This window comes from Rhagoletis pomonella, unplaced genomic scaffold, assembly GCF_013731165.1.
Source record: "Rhagoletis pomonella isolate Grant_MI unplaced genomic scaffold, Rhpom_1.0 Rhpom_scaffold_00754, whole genome shotgun sequence".
Classification (NCBI taxonomy): Eukaryota; Metazoa; Arthropoda; class Insecta; order Diptera; family Tephritidae; genus Rhagoletis; species Rhagoletis pomonella.
Window position 1 is genome coordinate 34132 of NW_023459308.1, and position 19563 is coordinate 53694.

General features: G+C 36.5%; 1 long non-coding RNA gene across 1 annotated transcript in view; it reads left to right on the forward strand.

Moving 5' to 3' along the window:
• The window catches only part of LOC118751520, a 42435-nt gene extending 25754 nt beyond the window's left edge, over positions 1 to 16681 (forward strand). Inside the window, exons 2-5 of the long non-coding RNA XR_004994539.1 lie at positions 12786 to 13183; positions 13241 to 15945; positions 16013 to 16110; positions 16178 to 16681. This is a non-coding gene — a long non-coding RNA (uncharacterized LOC118751520). The remainder of the gene's footprint in view (positions 1 to 12785; positions 13184 to 13240; positions 15946 to 16012; positions 16111 to 16177) is intronic.
• The last annotated feature ends 2882 nt before the right edge of the window (positions 16682 to 19563 follow it).

The window sequence follows — 19563 nt, forward strand, 5'->3', positions numbered from 1 at the left end:
AAAAAATCTTTAAATATAAGTTTTAAATTTTCCAAATACATGCTGGAACTAGGTGTTTTTAGCTGTTCTTCAACGCCACTAAAACTAATTTAGTAGCTCCATTGCTTTTCGAGAAATTCGGAAAAATGTGTTTTTCAGTTTAGCGCTGTTAATTCGCAAAAATGTTTACGTAAACCTAGCTGACCAATCATTAAATTTAGGTATTAAATTTTCCAAATATGTATATGCTGGATTTAGGTGTCTTTTAGGTGTTCTTCAACGCCATTAAAACTAATTTAGTACCTCCATTGGTTTTTGAGAAATTCGCAAAAATTTGTTTTTCGGCTAGCTAAGCCCTGTTAACCTAGCTGAACAATGTTTAAATTTTTGTTTTAAATTTTCGAAACACATATATGCGGGAATTAGGTGTCTTTTAGGTGTTCTTCAACGCCACTAAAACTAATTTAGTTGCTCTATTGGTTTCCGAGAAATTCGCAAAAATGTATTGGTCAGCTAGCTTTGATAGTTAGTTATCCATCCCACTTAAAAAACTTTTACCGAGGTGACACAATAAATACACATACCAAATTTCATTTATTACAAAATCATTTATTTTTAATTATTTCTTATTGAAATGTCAAATAATTTTTATTTTCAACACAAAAAAGTGAACAAAGGACGATTTCGAAACGGCAAGCGCCTTACAATGTTGAACGCTTTGATTCATGTAGCGCTAAGCTAGCTGAAAAACACATTTTTGCAAATTTCTCGGAAACCAATGGAGTTACTAAATTAGTTTTACTGGCGTTGAAGAACACCTAAAATAGACCTAGTTCCAGCAAATATTTGGAAAATTTAAAACCTAAATTTAAGGATTTTTCCGAAATTCTCGGAAACCAATGGAGCTACTAAATTAGATTTAGTGGCGTTGAAGAAAACCTAAAAGACACCTAATTCCAGCATATATTTGGAAAATTTAAAACCTAAATTTAAAGATGGGTCAGCTAGGTTTACGTAAACATTTTTGCGAATTTCTAGGAATGGAGCTACTAAATTAGTTTTAGTGGCGTTGAAGAACACCTAAAAGACACCTAATTCCTGCATATATGAATTTCGAAAATTTAAAACAAAAATTTAAAGATTGTTCAGCTAGGTTAACAGCGCTAAGCTAGCTGAAAAACACATTTTTGCGAATTTCTCGGAAACCAATGGAGCTACTAAATTAGTTTTTGTGGCGTTGCAGAATACCTAAAATACACCTAATTCCAGCATATATTTGGAAAATTTAAAACCTAAAATTAAAGATGGGTCAGCTAGGTTTACGTAAACCTAGATGATTCACACATTTTTGCGAAATTCTCGGAAACTAATGGAGCTACTAAATTAGTTTTAGTGGCGTTGAAGAACACCTCAAAGACACCTAATTCCTGCATATATGAATTTCGAAAATTTAAAACAAAAATTTAAAGATTGTTCAGCTTGGTTAACAGCTGAAAACACATTTTTGCGAATTTCTCGGAAACCAATAGAGCCACTAAATTAGTTTTTGTGGCGTTGAAGAACACCTAAAAGACACCTAATTCCGACATATATTTGGAAAATTTAAAACCTAAATTTAAAGATTTTTGCGAATTTCTCGGAAACCAATGAAACACCTAAATTAATTTTGAAAACAAAAACTATCAAACGTGTGCCCTATTACGGTCAAGTTGCAAGAAAACCTTAACACGGTAAAAGGTATGATTTATGCCCCATGCCTCAACTTCGTAAAAGACGAAGAGATCATTGAAGAATTAAAAAGGCCGGGAGTAAAAGGCATTTACAAATTCACTCGTACACTCGATGGTAAAACAATGCCCACTGGAGAAATGGCAAGCAATTTCGACTTATACCATCTTCCAAAAACTGGACGTAGCATGATACAAGGTCAAAGTTTCCCCTTATTACCCAAACCCGATGCGTTGCAAGAATTGCCAACTTCTTGGCCACACAAAAAACCGATGCACTAACCCTAGCACATGCGATGGATGCAACTTACCACCCCATTCCCCAACAGAATGTACACGTAAACAGTGCGCTAACTGTGGCGAAGATCACTTCTCTTCGGACAGAGACTGCAGTAGATATAAGCAAACCAAAGAAATCTTAAAAGCCCGCCGCAAATATAGCGAACGTTTAAATCGTACAAAACCTCAAGAACCTCAAGCAGTGTTTGTACACTATTCCAACTTCTGCCGATCAGCCACTTACAAATCAAATACGCCAACAACAAGAATTTCAAACGATCTGCTTCACCAACAAAAACCAACACGACCAAAATACCAGTTATCTCCTCGATCTTGCTCTGGAGTCCGTTACAGTTAAATTGTAGCACCTTTGTGTGCCTTGGGACCGATTGTGATGTGTGGTGTTAAAGAGTTGTGTTGCCTGCCGGCCTTGTGGTGGTGGTTGGCGGCGTCGCGGGGGAGGGATGCGACTGGGCAGCACAGCAGGGGTCCACATAATCACTCACACACAGGAGTTGCACTTGACTGATGTCACGATACGGTATATTCTGGACTGACAAACAGAGAAGATTGTCGGATGGACTAGGAGGTGCCGGCGGCGGCGTGTAGGTGCTATTGTGTTTGTTTGTGTGTCTATTGCTGTGTTGTGTTGGGGTGTGGGTGTGTTGATTGTGTGCTGCCCAGGCGGATGGTGGTTTGCCGTGGAGGCGGTCCGGTTCGCACAGCATGGGGCCATGAACGACGTGGTCCATTGCCGGTGCGTACGTAGGTCCGAGCAGTTACGGAGGTGACTCCACCCGTCACAGGCATTGCACCTGACCGAGGTGGAGTTTGTATGCAGTCGTCTCTGGCATACGCAGCAGGTGTAAATTTCTGGCCCTGGGTTAGACTCTATTCCAGCCCTGAGCAGAAGGGTACGGAGAAGATGTAGCCCTAGAATCGAGCAAAGTTTGATGGATTTCGCCGACCTAAACGGGGTTAGATCGCCGAAACAACAGCTCTTAGTCGGGTAAAACCCGAGTCATTCCGGTACGTAGAACCGGCTGTCGTGGGAATGACTTACTTAAGCAGAATCAACGAGGATGTGCCCAACCAATGACCGGCATGTGGAGAGTCGCCACATGACTCATACCACCTCTTCACATGCCCTGAGAACCCCACTCAGCTGACGCACCTGTCCCTATGGACAGCCCTTGTGGAAGTCGCACACTTCCTGGGCCTCCCCCTAGCTGAAATTGACGACAACGTTGATGGATGAACCGACCCGAACGGGCTACAACAACAACAACAACAACCAAAATACCAAAAACTCACGTCTCTAAACAAAAGCACAACCGACAACGTCACCGCTCGTCAAAAGACAACTACCCTAGTTACTAACAATATGAACAAAAATGCAAACAACATCATTAAGAAAACAACAACGAACCCCTCACTTGAATGGATACTACCAAACTTAGCAAAGCACCAATCAACACACAAACCAATACTAGCGCACTCCACTCAGCAATATAACTCAGCAACTGCTATCAGCAGACAAATATTTTATGTCTGTATCAGACTCCGAAGAAGAGCCTAAATTATAGACAACTAAGACTATGTTCGAACAGGCACCTTATTGGCAATTAAGAACCTTTTCACCAATTTAGGCCTTAATTGTCACACAATTTATCATACGAAAATTCAAATTATTAATTGCCAATTAATAATTAATTGGCAATCAATTTGTGTCAGATTCTCTATGCAACCCTGCTAGATATGTTCAATTTTGACTTGGAGGTATGTTTATTGAACAAAGAGCAATCAGCTGTTTTTTTTCTGGTCCTCTTTTACAGCTGATATTCCATCTTCTTCTTCTTACTTATTGGCGCTGTAACCGCCTAAGCGATTTTGGCCGAGTCCAAAACAGCACGCCAGTCATTTCTCTTCTGTGCTAACTGACGCCAATTGGAAATGCCAAGTGAAGCCAAGTCCTTCTCCACCTGGTCTTTCCAACGCAGAGGAGGCCTTCCTCTTCCTCTGTTACCAGCATTGCGGCCCGCGTAGAATATTATCAGAGCAGGAGCGTTTCTGTCCATTCGAACGACATGGCCAAGCCAGTGGAGCCTCTGAATTTTAATTCGCTGCACTATGTTTATATCGTTCTTTATAAAATTCAATCAAACAATCAAAAAATAAAAAATAAATATGGATTTAGGTATCAGCCTCATAATTCTTCAACGGAATATACAGGGGTTTCTAAACAATAAGTTTGGACTAGAGTGACATTATTATATTACAAGAAACTCACATAATAGAAAAAAATAAGTGCGCCTGGGCCGCACTGGAGAAGTGAAACTTACGTCACATATATATTTTGTCTCATAACCAATATACGTACATACATACATGTATGTACATGCCTACATACATCTGCTTTTGCTTAAGGTTATATTTTTTGTATTTTTTTCTATCTACATCCCTACAGCTACCCCTGTTCGTTCTAATTACATTTATGTTATTCTGTTTTTCTTTATCACTATTTTTATATTTTTACTCTATCGATAACAAAAACGATAGTAACATCCAACAAAATATCGATAACAAAACCGATAAAAATATCGATAACAAAATGGATTACAAATTCGATATAAATTTCGATAGCGAAGTCGATAATAATTTTGGTAGCCAAATCGATTAGAAAATCGATAAAAATATCGATAACGAAATCCCTGAATAATCTAACACCAAATCGATTAGAAAATCGATAAAAATATCGATTATAAACTCGATAAAAATGTCAATAACTAGCTCAATAAAAGTACCGATAATAAAATCGATAAATTATCGATAACAAAAATGATAACAAAATCTATAAATAATCGATAAAAAAGATAACAAAATCGATAAAATAGCAATAACAAAATCGATCCCAAATGCGACAAACATTTCGATAGCAAAATCAATAAATAGTCGATTAGAAAATCGATAAAAATATCGATAACAAAATTTATAAATAATCGATAACAAAATCGATAAACAATCGATAACAAAATCGGTAAAAATATTGATTATTATAACTATAAGTTCTGAAAATATCGAAAGCAAAATCGATTACAATATCGATAAAAATTTCGATAACATCGATAAAACTATCGACAACGAAACCGATAAAATATCGGTTATTATATTGATAAGTCCTGAGAATCCCGAAAATCTCTAAAATCCCAAAATAGGTCCCAGATTGAGTCTGCGTCTCTATCTATATCCTCTTCTCTATAATTACCTTTATTTTAATCTTTCTTCCTCTATCTTCGTCTTTACTTTAATCGGTATCCTCATCCTCATCTTTTTCTTTATATTTATCTATGTTTTTACTTTTATTTTTATTATTTTCTTCATCTACATCCCAACAAACATTTGGAGTCATAAATGAGTCTTAAAGGAGTCCTATTTCGGAGCATTTACGCTCATAATGAGCTCATTTAAGAGTCCGGAATGAGGGTGTTTCCCTTCCTGCAAAGGTCGGCATATATGAGCTTAAATTCATACATCAAATGAGCGTCAATATGAGCCATATTTGACTCTTACTGTTATTATATACGGCTCATTTCGGACTCTTACTCAAGACTCTTTTATGACTCTTATTGCAACTTTACCTAACTTTGCAAATTTATTACTGTGATATTCTTCGATATCGTTTCTTGTATAGCAAATAAAACACGTCGTCGTCGTATAAGTGCCCAACCGGAAGAGAGTATTTATTATTCTTTTATTTCTTATTGACATTAGTTAGGGCGTTGCCAGATAGACATACCCTAGGAATAAAACCTAATGATCTGTTTACATAGTTTAAGTTATAGTTCAAGTTAACACTACGTTTACACACGAGTAAATACATATATCACAATACCCCCCTCTTAGTTTTCATTGTATACATATTTACCTATTTTTATAAAAAGAATTTAGTTACTGTAATAAGTTACTTCAATATTTTATTTTCTTGGTCTTAAATTATAGGGAGCTGTAGGCCTTGAGTTACCCGATGCTAGGGTGTCTTCATTACAATTAGTGTCGTCGGTCATACTACTATTTGTATTCGCTAAAACCGCTTTGTTTTCATCACTTAAACTAGTTAAAGGTGTTAGCGGATCATCTAATAGTGTGTTCCGCGATTCTTTTTGGCTTAAAATAATTTGATTTGCATGTCTTTTCCAAGATTTATTATGGTCTGTTTTAACAATATATGTTTGCTTTCCGATCCTTTTGGAAATCACAGCTTTTGTCCATGTTACTTTTCCGGGGACGGAATAATCTTTAACTATCACCGCATCGTGAACGTTAAAATTATTGTTTTTTCCTCCTTTATAATGCTTTTTCTGTTCATTTTGCTTATTATTAACAAAAGCTGTGATTTCACTATTGCTTAAGTTAACAACATTTCGTTTATCATTAAGTAAGTCTAACCTACATCGTAATTGTCTTCTATTAAATAAGATATAAGCTGGAGAGACGCCCGTACTTGAATGTACGGTGTTTCGATAATCCAATAAAAAATTATTAAGAACCTTGTTGAAGTCAGACAATGGTATGTTGAATAAATTTCGCTTCAGTGCAGATTTAACTGTCTTGACTGCATTTTCCGCCTGTCCGTTTGTGGGTGGATGTCCCACTGGAGACGTAACGTGTTTAATGCCGTTTTGCTTTAAAAAATTGGTGAACTCGCTCGATATAAAAGACGTGCCATTGTCCGAAACTACACATTTCGGTAACCCAAAACGTGCGAACATTTCTCTTAACACTGATGTAACAGCACGACTGGTTATATTTGTTCCCATATCTACACATTCCACCCATTTGCTCGTGCTATCCACAATGATTAAGCACCAGCGGTTTTTGAACGGTCCAAAAAAATCTATATGAATTCGCGACCAGACTTCCTCGGAACGCTTCCAGGGCAGAAGTTCTTGTTTTGGTGGATCCGGGCGGTTAAGTAAACATGGCTCACAACTTTTTACTACCCTCTCTAAATCGTTGCCCTGTGTCGGCCACCAACAACACTCTCTGGCCATGCATTTCATTTTAACAATTCCCAAGTGTGTCGCATGCAAAAATTCTACAACTTTAGCTTGCAAGGCCTTTGGGACTATAACCCTAAAACCCCAAAATAAACAACCCGATTCCTCGCATAATTCCAACCTTTTCCTAAAGTACGGCAACAAGTCTGGATAATTACATTTTTCTGGCCACCCGTCTTGTTGAAATTGCCTTACCCGTTGTAGAACCTCATCGTTTTCTGTTTCTGTTTTAATGATTTCTAGGTTAATCAAATCGTTTCGTTCGACAAGCTGCTGAACATAGTTTAAATAGATACCCTCCAGAAAAATCATTTGATCCTCACTACTGCCGTTTGGATATCTCGAAAAATAATCCGCTATGTTGCTTTTGGACTTAACGTATTCAATGTCGAAGCGATAACCTGATAACATAAGAGCAATACGTTGCAATCTATTCGACGCCATTTCCGGTATTCCTTTTTTTGGACTAAAAATGTATTGTAAAGGCTTATTGTCTGTGACCAAAGTGAACTGCCGCCCAAAAATATACTGATGAAACTTTTTTACCCCAAACAGTATCGCTACCGCCTCTCTGTCAAGTTGCGAATACCTTTTTTCCGTATCCGACAGTGTCCTTGAAGCAAACTCAATTGGTTTTTCAGTTCCAGTTGCATCCACTTGCGTTAAAACCGCCCCTACTCCGACCGGACTTGCATCTACAGTTAACTTTATCTTATTTTCTGGGTTAAAATGTGCTAAACATTCATCAGATGCCAATAAGCATTTAAGTTTCGAAATTGATTCCGCACATTCTTTCGACCATTCGAATTTTTTATTCGCTTGCAACAACTGATAGAGTGGGTAAAGCAATGTCGATAAATTAGGTAAAAATCGTCTATAAAAGTTTATCACCCCCAACAACGCTTGCAGTTCTTTTACATTTGATGGCTCCTTAATACTACGAATGTCTTTTACTTTGTCCGGATCCATATGTAAGCCATCTTTGTTAATAATATGCCCTAAATATTTTATTTCATCTACAAAAAATTCACATTTCTTTTTGGACAACCTAAAACCCGCATCACTTAATAAAGTTAACACGGCTTCTAACCTTTGCGTGAGTAACTTCTCGCACGATGCTGTTATGAGTATATCATCGAGGAATACTACTACCCCATCGATGCCCATTAACAGCGTGTCCATAACTCTTTGAAAAATTGCGGGCGCCGATGCCAAACCATATATAAGCCTTGTATACTGAAAAAGGCCCTTTGATGTAGAAATTGTTGTGAGTTTACGCGATTGCTCATCCAACTCGATTTGCTGATAAGCTGTACTTAAATCTAGTTTCACAAACTTTACCCCGCCATGCATCTTTGCAAAGATTTCTTCAATTCTTGGTAAAGGATACTTTTCAATATGTAGATGTGGGTTTAAGGTCACCTTAAAATCACCACATATGCGTATTCCGCCATCTTTCTTTTGAACGGGAACAATCGGCGTCCCCCATTCACAATAGTCCACCGGCTGTAAAACTTTCAATGCTACTAAATTGTCTATTTCTTTTTCAACTTTTTCTTTAATAGCTAAAGGTAAAGGTCGCGGCCTAAAAAATTTTGGTTCTGTTCCCTCCTTTACATGTAAGTGTGCTTTAGTCCTTTTGAATAACCCCAACGACCCATCGAACAGTTTAGCAAATTTTTGTAAGACCCGGTTGTCACCTTGAATTTGTTTAGCAAAATTTAAATTGGAAAATTCAATATGGAAACGATTCAAGAACTTCCGACCCAGCAGTGGAGGGCCTCCCGATTTAATTACCAAAAATGAAATATTCTTATGTTGCTCTTTGAAACGTATATTCACATCAAACACCCCCAGCGGAATAATGCTACCACCATTGTATGCCCTCAACAAGGTTGTTATCTCTCGCAACTTATACTTGCTAAAGTGAGTTTTGTAAGTTTCCTCTGCCATGACATTGTTTTCTGAACCTGTGTCTAGCTGCATATCAAATGCTTTGCCATCAACAAAAATAACGGGTGATTTTTTTGAGGTTAGGATTTTCATGCATTAGTATTTGACAGATCACGTGGGATTTCAGACATGGTGTCAAAGAGAAAGATGCTCAGTATGCTTTGAAATTTCATCATGAATAGACTTACTAACGAGCAACGCTTGCAAATCATTGAATTTTATTACCAAAATCAGTGTTCGGTTCGAAATGTGTTTCGCGCTTTACGTCCGATTTATGGTCTACATAATCGACCAAGTGAGCAAACAATTAATGCGATTGTGACCAAGTTTCGCACTCAGTTTACTTTATTGGACATTAAACCAACCACACGAATGCGTACAGTGCGTACAGAAGAGAATATTGCGTCTGTTTCTGAGAGTGTTGCTGAAGACCGTGAAATGTCGATTCGTCGCCGTTCGCAGCAATTGGGTTTGTGTTATTCGACCACATGGAAGATTTTACGCAAAGATCTTGGTGTAAAACCGTATAAAATACAGCTCGTGCAAGAACTGAAGCCGAACGATCTGCCACAACGTCGAATTTTCAGTGAATGGGCCCTAGAAAAGTTGGCAGAAAATCCGCTTTTTTATCGACAAATTTTGTTCAGCGATGAGGCTCATTTCTGGTTGAATGGCTTCGTAAATAAGCAAAATTGCCGCATTTGGAGTGAAGAGCAACCAGAAGCCGTTCAAGAACTGCCCATGCATCCCGAAAAAATGCACTGTTTGGTGTGGTTTGTACGCTGGTGGAATCATTGGACCGTATTTTTTCAAAGATGCTGTTGGACGCAACGTTACGGTGAATGGCGATCGCTATCGTTCGATGCTAACAAACTTTTTGTTGCCAAAAATGGAAGAACTGAACTTGGTTGACATGTGGTTTCAACAAGATGGCGCTACATGCCACACAGCTCGCGATTCTATGGCCATTTTGAGGGAAAACTTCGGAGAACAATTCATCTCAAGAAATGGACCGGTAAGTTGGCCACCAAGATCATGCGATTTGACGCCTTTAGACTATTTTTTGTGGGGCTACGTCAAGTCTAAAGTCTACAGAAATAAGCCAGCAACTATTCCAGCTTTGGAAGACAACATTTCCGAAGAAATTCGGGCTATTCCGGCCGAAATGCTCGAAAAAGTTGCCCAAAATTGGACTTTCCGAATGGACCACCTAAGACGCAGCCGCGGTCAACATTTAAATGAAATTATCTTCAAAAAGTAAATGTCATGGACCAATCTAACGTTTCAAATAAAGAACCGATGAGATTTTGCAAATTTTATGCGTTTTTTTTAAAAAAAAAGTTATCAAGCTCTTAAAAAATCACCCTTTATTTACAGTAATCGGTTTATCTTTAGAACTATTAATTGAAAATAAGCTTAACTCACTTGAATTATTTAAAAAATTAAACCCATCTTTTTTATCCTTACACATTTTTTTTAAGTGTCCTCTTTTTTTACAATTATTGCATTTATAATTCTTAAACTTACATTCGTTTCTGCTGTGGTTAGTGTAACCGCATACTTCGCATTGTTGCTCTCTCTGTTTCCGATACCCTTGATGTGACATCTGCTTAACATTCTGCTGCCTATTTCGCTCGCCTTGCGACTTCTGGTTCTTTTTTAAGAAGTTCAGCTCTTCCTGCTTTATTTGTACGCTGTCGCCTTGCTGTTGTTTAATATATTCCGCTGTGTTTGCTATCTCCACCACCTTGTCGAAACTTGCTGCAATGTTTTCCAAAAAAATTTTGTCTCTGGCTGGACCCTTTTCCAGACCCATAACAAATTTGTCTCGCAGCACCATATTGAGGCTATCACCAAATTCACATTTTACTGCTAACGCTCTTACTCTAGCTGCCCAATCATTTACGGATTCTGTTGAAGCTTTTGTAGCGTTATAAAATTTGTAACGCTCCACAAACGCAGATGTTGTTGGCCGAAAATGGTTTCGCAATCTATCGAGGCAACTGTCCAAGGTAGTGTTAGCGTTTTCCAGCACTTCCGGACGTATTAAATTGTCCAGCAAGGTATACGCACTTTCGGATAACGACGTTAACAAAATCGCCTTCTTCTTATTTTCTTCCGTGATGCCACTAGCAATGAAGAATTGCAATAATTGCTTTTCGAACACGAACCATGAGTTTTTTTCGTGGTCAAAATATGGAGCCTTAAAATTACACGGTGTTGAGTTACTGGTCGCCATATCACAAAGATATTGTTTTCACCAGTTGCCAAATCACTTGCTTCCCGTTTAAAAATTGATACAATAGTTTTTACTTCGTCGCCACTGTGATATTCTTCGATATCGTTTCTTGTATAGCAAATAAAACACGTCGTCGTCGTATAAGTGCCCAACCGGAAGAGAGTATTTATTATTCTTTTATTTCTTATTGACATTAGTTAGGGCGTTGCCAGATAGACATACCCTAGGAATAAAACCTAATGATCTGTTTACATAGTTTAAGTTATAGTTCAAGTTAACACTACGTTTACTCACGAGTAAATACATATATCACAATTACAACTTTACCTAATTAAAAGCTCTAAAAAAGTTATTTTCAATAAACAGCTTTATTATCTACATATGTGCTTGCTGTGTGTTGTATAATACTATATGTATGTATACTAATGCGCACGTTGCTATTAATGAATTTATAGTTTGATTTGTTTTGCTTTATAGTTAACACGGTCCCGTGCAGTTTGAAACCATTTTGTTGTAAATTTCTTAAAATCCGCTTTGTTAGAAAATTTTCTGCAATAGGCTTCTATAAAGATATAATACAAAATACCTAAATTAAAACAACAACACATCATTTCTGAAGAGAAATACCTTTAAACGCAGCAGTTATGGCTAAATTTTAAAGCGAAATTTTATTATCAACATTTTTCCATGTTTGGCAAGCAACTTCATCGATGACTAAACGTTTCCAAACAGCTCTCACAAATTTTCCGCACTCGGGGATGCCAATCAAAAAGATTTCGGTTCAGAAAAGTCTAATTTCATATGCCTATGTTGACAAAAAATTTATAACAAAATTTTCGATACAAATTGCAAATATTTAATGTTTTTTTATTTCCACAAAGTGCCGGCTCATGATTTGGTTCATATATGTGGCCTATATGAGTTGAAAATATTTTGTTATTTTGATACTCATATTTCTTACATAGTAGAACTCTTTTCGGACTCAAAAATTCTGAGTGCTCCGAATATGTTTGCGGGGATATTCCCCTTCACCTTTGCCATTATACTTATAAGTAAAGTGTTTAAATTTACCTTGGCCTTCGTTTTTGCCTTTATCTTTACGCATCTTTGTTTACGTTTTTATTTTTACCTTTGCCTTTATCCTTTTCTTTATCTATGTATGTAAGTACTCACCTTTACTTCCATTCTTGTATTGGGGTTTTTCTAAGTGTTATTCTTTAACTTTTTATTAGCAAGTTTTTGTTAAGTTAATACCATGTGCATACACTCAAGAAGCACTTGTTTCAGCCCTAACCATTTCCGTTGCACCATTTCCATGTGCAATTTCCGTTGAATTTGCCAATTTACTCCCAACCAACCAACCGCCGCTAAAGAAGTTTCACTTCAAAAATAAACACCTTTTACATCTTCCACATTATAAAGATGTGGAAACTTACTCATATTCCAAAGCGGGTGTTGCAATCCTCGTAAATGAAACTTTGAATACTTCTAATTACAAACTATCTAACAATAATCTTCTCTTTCAATGTATCACCATACACGCGTTAAAAGACCTGCACATAACCAACATATACCGCGAGAAAGACTTATATTTTACAGCTCAACACCTGGACGCCATACACACCTACCACAACGGATATCATTTACTGGGTGGTGACTTAAACGCACATAACACATTTTGGGGTGCAAAGAAAACAAATCAGAACGGAAAATGATGGGAAGACTTTGCAAACGATAAACAATTTGTAATACTCAACCACGGGTCTCCCCTACTGCTAACGCGAGAAATACTTTAACAAATGTTTACGTCTCAATGACATGCGGAGTTATAGCTCTGGTTCTGACATGAATTTGTCTTCCTCCGTCAGGGTCTAGCGATCATTTTCCAATCCTAATTTTCAACAACATGCATCAACAGCAGAATCAACCCCAGGTTTAATACGAACAAGGTAAATTGGCCTCTATTTACAATTAAAACTAACGTCTACTCACAAAATTTCACTCAGTCAGTTAACGTCAACAGGGAAGCCGCCCAAATAAAAAAAAAAGTTTTGAGGAAAGCTGCAAACGAAGCCATGCCCACGAAGCCATGCCCACCACCTTTTCAGCACCTAAACACAATAGCCCAGTCTGGTTCAACAGTCAGATTGCAAATCTTATAAAAGTCAAAAACGATTGATGGAAACGGTTTAAAAAGAACCAAACAGCAAACAATAGGGAAATCATATGCGGCGGTACGAAAAGCATGTAAACAAGCCAAACAGGATTCATGGAATGGGTTTCTAAACTCGCTTAATCCCATACGACCCAAAGCACCTTTGGCATAAGATCAAATGCCAACGTTTCTTCTGTTTCCCACAGATACTAACTGCCAATGCTGTACTGAAACACCCAGAACAGATTGCTGAAACCCTAGGAGCACATTGGAGCGCAGCGAGCTCGAATGAGTCGTTTGAGTCAACTATCATTGACCAAAAAAATTACTTGATTGTTGAGAATCTACCACAACCACCACAGTCGAAGCAAGTAACCCAAAATAGTCCGCTCCAAGAACTTGAGGCAGCTCTCAAAACTTCTGAAGGAACCACTCCCAGCCATGACAAAATAACCTATTCAATGTTAAAGAACGCATCCATCACCCTAAAATCCGTATATGCAGTCTATTTAGTAGAATTTTAGATACAGGAGTATATCCACATGGATGGAAGCATGCAAACCCGGAAAAACCCAAACTCTCTTGAAGGATATCGTCCCTTATCCCTCTTGCCCACATTAGCGAAAACATTTGACAAAATTCTAGCCAACAGAATATGGAAGAGCTTCAGCAATGAGCTGGAAGCAGAACAACAAGCGTTCATACCCAAACATGGAGTATACACTTTAACACATACTTTAGAAAGACAACTGAAGTACTTAAGCAGAGAACATACGGTCGTTTTTTCTGCAGACCTGGCAAAAGCATACGATAGAGTAGTATCTACGGAAGTAATAAAAGAAATGCATTAATGTGGACTACCCATGAGCATCCTTAAGCTCTCTCTCTCCTTCCTCTCGTATCGAAGGACTACAGCCAGAGTCGACGGATACCTTTCAAGGGAAAGGAAACTAGAAAACGGAGGTTCACAGGGTTCGCCTCTTTCAGTAGTACTGTCGATTTATAACACCAGCCCAGCCTAATATTCACCAAAGCTTACGGCAACCCTGTCATCATGTTTTTACTTTGTATTCTTGTATTCTTTGTACCACATTTTCTTTATGCACATTTTCCATTTTATATGTTCAAATATCCCGCAATTTCTCATACTCATCGCATTTCCAATCTAAAAGCCGAAGAAGACGCTCGAACAAGAACACCAATTTTGAAACATACAAGCAAACCGGCAAACAAACCAACTAACCGGCCAATAAGCAAGCAAGCAGCAACTTTAACATTGTCCTACATTTATACCTTACGTTTCACTAAGATTGGAAATCGCAATAAATACCAAATTTTGTATTTTAAATCCAGTGTAAATGTATTCAGTCGTCGTCAACAAGTACGTTATACCTTTTACGCTAATTCCTTACTAAAGCAGATAAAGAATGTGCAAGGTATTTCGTATATAGGTATATAGGCAGACAATATCTTTGCAGCTGCGTCTGGAACACATGAAGAGGTCGTGCAAAGTCTTCAAAAATTTGACGAAAATATAAATAATTGGGCCATGGGCACATGCTCCTCAGTACCCATCGAAGCAACAACAGCCCTCTATGTTTGCCGGAAAAATAATTGCAATGTCAGTTCAGTCCTTATTCGGGGACGAAGAATACCTTTACAAAATAGCTTGAGAATACTAGGAGTACAGTTTTCAAAAAATATGTTGTGGAACAATTATATTAGTGTCCAAAAAGACCAGCTTAAGAAAGTCAACAATTTACTCAAAGTCATGTGCCCTAAACGAAAAGGCCCACTCATAGACACCGCAATTGCTATTTGTCGTACACTCACTGAAGGTATTTTACAACACTACCTCACACTCCGGCTGGACATCCAACAAAAATATCAAAACACTTAACACCGAACTATATAAATGCTACAGAACAGCTTCTGGACTACTTAAAACAACTCCCATACCCACGCTCAAAATAGAAGCGCGAATCACAGATTTTCAAAGTCTGCGGTTTAAAAACTCAAATCTAGCCACGAAATCCATTATCAATTATGAGCATCCACTCCACATCATCTGGAATTTCCTCGACAGAATAAAAAACGATCGCGCACCCATACGCAAAACATGCAGTTTAAAAAGAAATGCTACACGACGCTCACATCCCTATTCCAGCAAAACCGCCTAAAAACAAAAAAGATACAACACATCTTATTACGATAGATACCCTGCAAAACTCGAATGACCGAAACTAGAACACATTCACAGAAATTTTCGATTGTCACTAATACATAAATAGTACATGTGAGAATTCCCTATGAAAAAATCTTAGAATGAAACAACATCTTATAATTTTTGAACTGCTTTATAATATCTTATTCACTCGCACACGTTGCATGCATATGGATGGTGAAATTTCGCGGAAAGAAAAATGAACAAAACACAGCAATCGTGACTTGCAATTAATTTGTGAAATGTGCGGCTTGGCGTTCAGCCATTTAAATAAAAATTTATTTCAGCGGTGGGAAATAAAAACTTTGTGTGCCTTCGTTCCAATCTTACAAGTAAGTAAAGACCGCAATAAAAATTATTATAAAACTATGTATATTTAATGCATCTTTTATTGTGCAGTTGCAATTACAAAATTGTGCGGCTCGGCGTTCGAGCATTTTTATAAAGATTTCAGCGGTGGAAAATAAGCGTTGTGTGCCTTTGTTTCAAACTTACAAGTAAGTAAAAATAGCGATAAAAATTGTTATAAAACTATGTATATTTAATGTGTCTTTTATTGTGCAGGTCCAGCCCAGTTTTTGTGTGCAGCACTTTCGTTCGGTGGTTTAAACTTGGCCAGGTGTCGTGACCCTATTAATTTGTCCGGGACTATATATAAATATGTATGCATAAATCTATGATTTTTAAACATGGAATTTTTTAATTAAGACGCTTACTGAATCTTGTGAATACCCTAAATACATAAATTTGAACTTACTAAGTACAAATAAATGTATTAAAATAAAAAAGTACAATTAAAAATCCTAAATGTGCTTTATTAAGACCTTAACAAATTAAATTACGGAAATAAAGCCCATAAAAAAAAGACCAATAAGCCTGTAAAATGACGGTCGTTATAACCGTATACATTACTACCACTACACCCAACAAAAAAGCAGGGTTCGTATTTGCACACACATGCGCAGCACATCCTAACATTTTACGTTCACACACGTGTGTGCTCACTGTGCTGTGCATATAAAAAATTAAAAACTTGCTCACATCACATGTGTGTGCCGTTTGGTAAAAAGCACGGGCACATGTGTTTACTTTATTTTTATTTATATAAAACAAATCTTTGTATAGGCTTACAAGTATGGAAACCGCCATTTTGTTTGTTTACATTTGAAAACAGCTGAGATCGCCTGATTTCTAATTCTCATTCACCGCACAGAGTTGCATTAAAATTTCAGAAAAAACTTTGAAATGTAAATTGAGAAATAATCTAGAAAAATGTGTTTTTATTCTTTTGAATTTATTAAATAAGTAATTTAAAATACATGCCAAGTCTTGTTCTTCCAATAATAACGATAAATGTGCATGTTCCAGGCAATAATTTAAAATATTTGTGAAACTTATCGTTTTGCGCTAAAATACATCAATGTGTGTGAAATTCGTTGTCATTGCTTTTGTTTTGAACATCATATTCGTGCTTGCCGGTGGAAAAATTAGGTAAATTTGCATTTATTTTTAAGAAAACATATAAATTAATGTATATTTCTTTCCAGAGCGACATATTAGTGCATTGGTGAAGTGCTCTTATCATTCTTGTGTTATCGTCAACTGCAGCCAATCTTCTTTGGACAATAAGTTGTATTGGTGGAAGATGAACTGGTGGCCAAAGCAGTTTCCTGAGCTTTGATGCAAATTTCGATTGGCCATGGCGAAATTCATGGGATTTTTGTTAAAGGTATACAGTTTTCAATGTGGTCTTAAACACTGAATATGTAAATGTGACTGGACGCACTTTTGGGGGTATACAAAACTGGGGCAGTGTTTTCATGTCATATGCATCGTTGGAAGTGTTTGGGCTTGTTCGAGTTGCAATTACAACTGTAGTGTTGCGTGAATAAAACATCACGTTCGCTGTGAATTTCTAGCAACGTTTTACCAATTAGGATGTTGGAATCGTCTTGCAAATTTTCATCAGCGCTGCAGTTTTTGTGCTTTTATTGCGTGCCTCGAGCAGGCCCTTTATCAGTGAATAGTTGTGGTTGTTGTAGTAGTAGCCGCATTACGAAGCCCGGCCTCAGTCGGTTTTCCATCAACAACACCGACAATAATAAGCTGTTTTATTGCATACCCCTTTCCATTAATATTATACTATGTTTAAGGCTCGGTGAAATAAATGAAGCGCTACTGGAGGCAAATTAAAATTTCTCCCTCAGCAAAAATGAGACTCTCGCTCATGATGAAAGCATGTTTATAGTTTTTTCTTTGAGATTGCAAACATCACCGACATAGTCATATTCTAAAGGTATACATTGATACTTTTCATGTTTATAAATTTTAATTGATATTTTTGTTTGTTTACATATTTGACATTCACCACCAGCATCATTAACGCCATCACCAAATTCAATGCCACCAACACCATCACCGACTAGTAACAATGTTTTACCACAGAATTTTGGCGAATTACAACGAGGCAAAAAACATATACATATGTAGTAATTGTAAAATTCCTAAAATTTTGCAAAGTTTTAAGAAAACTGCATTTTCTTCAACCACTATAAATGAATTCCAATTGTTAATATATATCAAAAGAAAGATAAAACGATTACCTTTCCTTTGATTACAAAACCATTTAAATCGCTTGACATTTTTATGCAAATTTCGCAACTTTTGAAATCATTTATATGTAAGCAGTGAAAAGGTTCTCAAATTTTGCAAAGTTGTAAGAAAACTGCATTTTCTTGAACCACTATAAATGATTTCCAATTTTTAATATATATCAAAAGAAAGCTAAAACAATTACCTTTCTTTTGATTATAAAACCATTTAAATCGCTTGACATTTTTATGCAAATTTCGCAACTTTTGAAATCATCTATATGTAAGCAGTGGAAAGGTCCTCAAATTTTGCAAAGTGGTAAGAAAACTGCATTTTCTTGAACCACTATAAATGATTTCCAAGTGCTAATATATATCAAAGGAAAGGTAAATCGATTACCTTTCTTTTAATTAAAATACCGTTGAATTCGTTTAACATTTTTATGCAAATTTCGCAACTTTTGAAATCATCTATATGTAAGCAGTGGAAAAGTCCTCAAATTTTGCAGAGGTAAGAAAACTGAATTTTCGTAAACCACGATAAATGATTTCCAACTGTAAATATATATCAAAAGAATAGTGAATTGATTAATATATTATTATTATTATAGTTTAATATCTTTATACATACATTTATTTAATATCCCGTTTTGTAGAGTGGTTATGATGATGTGTTTTATCATACATAAATAAAAGAAATACGTTTTACTTTTGCCAAATTGATATTCTTTATTTTTTTTTTTAACTTATTGCTTTTCCACACCACCACTGAGGTTGCAATAAAGGCGCGTTACCGATTTTTTTTTTTTGGTGTTCGGTTCCCCAGGAGGCCTATTTTTACCCATACTATCTACAAATACGAAGTGCATGCATATAAGAAAATCTAAGCAATAGCAAAATCCACGAAATACGAAAAAACTACGCAAATCTACTTGGAAAAAACGACTATGACTAATAATACTACATACAAGAAAACTACTTTGTACAAATTTATATACAATATTTACAAAATCACCCACAGTAATTCCCTTTCTATGAACTGTAATAGAGTATAGCAAAAAAATAAAAAAAATATTGCGACTGTAAATGTAGAGAACATCAGCATATAGAAGCAAGCTCTTGGGGTCAACAATTGTTATTAATAAGAGAGAATCAAATTCCAAGACATCAAATTAAATTTTTAAATAAGATTGTTATTAAAAAAAAAATGTGGCACAAAGCCCAACATTAAAAAAATAAATGTTGGACCAAAAAAAATAGTGTAGCTCAGGAACACTTAAAAAATTTTTTATCATTAAAAAAAATAGTACACAGCAACACTGTTAAAAAAAATAAAATAATGGTGCACAGCTCAGTAAT